This window comes from Pelodiscus sinensis, chromosome 30, assembly GCF_049634645.1.
Source record: "Pelodiscus sinensis isolate JC-2024 chromosome 30, ASM4963464v1, whole genome shotgun sequence".
Lineage (NCBI taxonomy): Eukaryota > Metazoa > Chordata > Testudines > Trionychidae > Pelodiscus > Pelodiscus sinensis.
The window spans coordinates 4,072,435-4,076,243 of record NC_134740.1 but is presented as its reverse complement, the minus strand read 5'-3'; the positions used below and the strand labels follow the sequence as shown (position 1 = coordinate 4,076,243).

The following is a 3,809-nucleotide window of genomic DNA, read 5'->3' as shown; positions in this document are numbered from 1 at the left end:
TCCTCCAGAACCTCTTGTTCTGGCTGCACTTTTCTCCGCACCTTTTTATTTATGAACAGCCCATCAGTGGCCCCATAAAACATTCTCCTCAACCTCCTCCTGGCCTTGTCTATTACCCCAGGAGGAGGAAGCTGGACTTGGGGGTGCTCTGCCACTGTGGGGCCTATTTCTGATCCTCCCCAGTTTCACATATCCCCGCAGAGATCCTCTGGGCAGCGTCCTCTGGCTCCTGCCATCGCTTTGAGGAGCAGTGGGAGCTCTCCAGGGTCCTGTGCTCCCGTCCTCGTCCAGCTCCCTTGTTTTGAACCTCTGACCAGCGCCCCCTGACCCTGTTTTTCATTATTTGTCCCCCGGATCAGTTCATCCCTACGGCCAGTGGACCCTCCCGCGAGGCTGGGGCAGGGGCTCTTAGAACACTCCTGAGCTCAAGTGAGGTTTCAAATAGGCAAAGCCAGGAAGCGGCTGACGGCTGCTCGGCCTCTGGAGCCCACAGGCTGGATCCCGCCTGGTGACGTCAGTCTCACATTTCCATCGCGCTCCCAGAGGCCTCTGCGGCCAGCTGAGTGTTCTGAGCCGCACAGAAGCGCTGAACCCCGCAAGCCCGCTGGGTCTGGCTGGGCTGTCGGGGCTCCGGAGGCAGCGGTGCTGGGGCACTTCGTACCCGGCTTCCCGCCACGGTACCGGGCCTCGCCCTAAGCTGGGAGCCCGTGGCCGGCCCGGGGTGACGGCGCCGAGGGATAGTTTCATTATCTTTGCGCAGTGGCAATATCGTAACCGATGAGGTTAATCCGAGGTGTGATTATTGCTAATTGAAAACTTTTCCCAATACCCCGCCGTGACGACTTGAAACACAGTCGGCATCGGCAATTTTTGGTGGTCTCTGCGGAGGCTGGACAAACTTTGTTTAATAAAATAAAGAATTGTGTTTCTTTGTATTCGTACTGCTGTTCTTCAGTCGTTGTATCACTTAGTTTTATGTTTTTGCGTTTTAAGTTTTTTCCATGATTTCCCATGGTTTAATATAGAAGCTTGTAATGAAAGCTCTAAAGCAGTCTTTCATTTTTGTTGTTTTGTACAAGCTCAGGTTTTCCAACGTGTTATAAACCGTTTTCTGTGACAAACGGCTTGATGGACGCCTTCCATTTTACAGTGGTTTATGCTCTTATTGCTACATCCAGGTCATTGCTAAAGATAATAAAGACCACCAGACTCAGAATAAATCCCTGGGGAGCCCCCTAGAGACCTCCTTCCAATCTGACATTGTCCCATTAATAGCTACCTTCCCCTAACACTAAACAATTCAGCAGTTGCCATGAGTTCGCTCACAGCGTTATCTGAGGCAGCACCGTCACCTCCTGCCCTACACTGACTTTTCCCAAACGTTGTCAAAATCAGTTTTTTAAAAGCTGCAGTTTGTTGCAGATGCGATTGGAAGTTATCTCTGAAAACACGCCCAATTGGAAAGCTCTCTCCATAAAGGTCCCTCATCGCGGGAACCGAACCCTGGGTCAGAGACAAAGGCCAGGTCTTCTCCAACAACAGAGGCAAACGCCATGAAGCTGTCAACAGAAAACTCCGCTTCCCCCGTAACTCCAGACACATGCAAGTGGTTTGTTCGGTAAATTGGTCTCTCACCAAAGCGAATGAAACAAAGCACCTTCCTCTAGAGCAATGACTGGACTCCGGGCGGTTCGGTGATTGGCTCTTTCCCCGGAGGCTCTGTGTTGGGTTCCGGAACCTCCACTCTCATTAGAACATAAAACCCCACTTGCCGCAAGGATCGCAAAGACCCTTCACAAGAAACCGCAGGTTGAACCGCCCTGGTCCGGCATCCTCGGGGCCTGCGTGCAGGTGCAGCGGGCTGCTAGGTCAGCTCTGGACCCTGAGGGAGGGTGCGGGTGGAAGGAGCGGAACTGGAGGTTCGCCTCCCTCGAGGGGGCTCCATCCGCCCCCCACACGCCAATGCCTGCGGCTCACCTGGGCAGTTTCAAAGGGTCCCGGCAGATTCGTCACAGCAGCTACTGCGGTACATTAAATCGTCTGGGGTGCCTGGAGCCCGCCCCTCTTGGGGGTGTTCGTGCGCAAGCTCAGTGCCTAGCGGCGCTCGTGTGTTTCCAGCCCCAGCCATGTTCCACCGAATGGTGGGCCTGGGGCAGCGAGTCACGGGGCCTGGCGCCGGCGCACAGCGGGACTCTTGCTCGCTCTGTGTTTTACGGGCAGGGCCGGACTTGAGTTCTGCCCTTAGGCCTCAGCCCGGCCCCTTATCCCAGGGCTTCTCCCGTGGGTGCTCACATCCTATCACATTCTCTTTCACAGAAGGGGAAACTGAGGCACGGGGAAGCGAAGGGACCTGCCCCTGTCACCCACCGCGCCAGGAGCAAAGGCGGGAACAAGATCCATGTCCCCTGATTCCCACCCTAGTGCTCCGCCCCCACTGGCCAGCCTGCTTTGTGTCAGCATCATCATCATCATCATAGGCCGGGCAAGGCTGCGGTTCAGAGATCCCAGGAGCTATTTCCGGCAGGAATAACAATGGTAATAAATTGTGGCCCCCACATGGACTCACCCACCGCCCGGGCATCTCACACACAGAGAAGGGTCCAAATTCCAGCAGAGACTCCATGAACCGTGTGCAGCTCTCTGGAGCGTGGGACTGCAGAAGTGCATTAGGGACCGAAATCTAACTTCATGTCGCTTAGAGCAGGGCTCCTAACTCCCCTCGGCTCCTTCCCAATACCAGCGAAAATCGCAAGTGAGGAGGAATGTACCGTAAATACCTTCGTATACCTCCTCCCAGGCTCCCCCCCCCCCCCAGAAGCTGGCACACACGTCCCCCGGGGTCTTTCCTGCGCTCAGTCTGCGGGCTGAGAATTTTAGTGTGAAGGGACCAAATCCCATTTACACACCTTACTGAGTTCGGATTTCCAAATACCGGAGGCAGTTTCACACACAGACACACCCCTGCTGGGCTGAGCTCCCTGTCTCAGGCGGACACGCGTGCCAGGCTCAGATCGCCACGTGTGGACGCAGCTCAAACCCCGACATCTCTTATAGCCGCGTTGTGAAACCCGCATGCAAATTCCTGCCCCGGCGCCCTTGTATAAATCCAAGCCCCTGCTGGGAGGAGCCTCAGTCTCCCCGTAGGCAGATAAATGCCGGGTCCTAAATTTGGGGGACTGTTTGCACCTTCACTGAAAATGAACCTGCTGATGATTTTCCTCTTTTTGCTTCGGGCCCCTTCAGGTACGTGGCTACTGGGGACCGGGGGGATCCCCGCAGCACTGACTGCAGCAGAGGAGCTGTTCCAGCAGCCCAGAGGAATAAGGTGCCCGGATTCCAAGGAAAATCCGTGGTTGTTGGGTGCCTCAGTCTCTTAGGTGCAGTGTCAGGATGTTTAATTTTCACATGCTCCCAGGTGACAGGGCCTGGCTCACTCCGTCATTCGCGTGTTTCCCTCCCAGGTGTCCTCTCCCAAGTGCAGCTGAAGGAAACGGGCCCGGGAGCGGCGAAGCCCGGGGAGTCCCTGACACTCACTTGCACCATCTCCGGAATTTCGGTTTCCAGCACCAGCGCCACCTGGGACTGGGTCCGGCAGCCCGCGGGCAAACGGCCGGAGTGGCTGGGCTGCACGTGGTACCGGTCTGGCACGTGGTACACTGAGTATCCCAGCGCGCTGCAGGGCCGAGTGACCATCTCACCGGACACCGCCAGGAACCAGGTCTTGCTGCAGCTCCGCTTGCTGACAGCTGGGGACACCGCCACCTATTACTGCTCCGGGAGACACAGTGACACAGAGCAACGCGGGGACC

At 56.3% G+C, this 3,809-nt stretch overlaps 1 non-coding gene across 1 annotated transcript; it reads left to right on the top strand.

The window, feature by feature from the left end:
• Positions 1–748: 748 nt before the first annotated feature.
• On the top strand, positions 749–889 carry LOC142821412 (U4 spliceosomal RNA). The gene has a single exon (XR_012898186.1). It is a non-coding gene; the product is annotated as a U4 spliceosomal RNA (small nuclear RNA).
• The last annotated feature ends 2,920 nt before the right edge of the window (positions 890–3,809 follow it).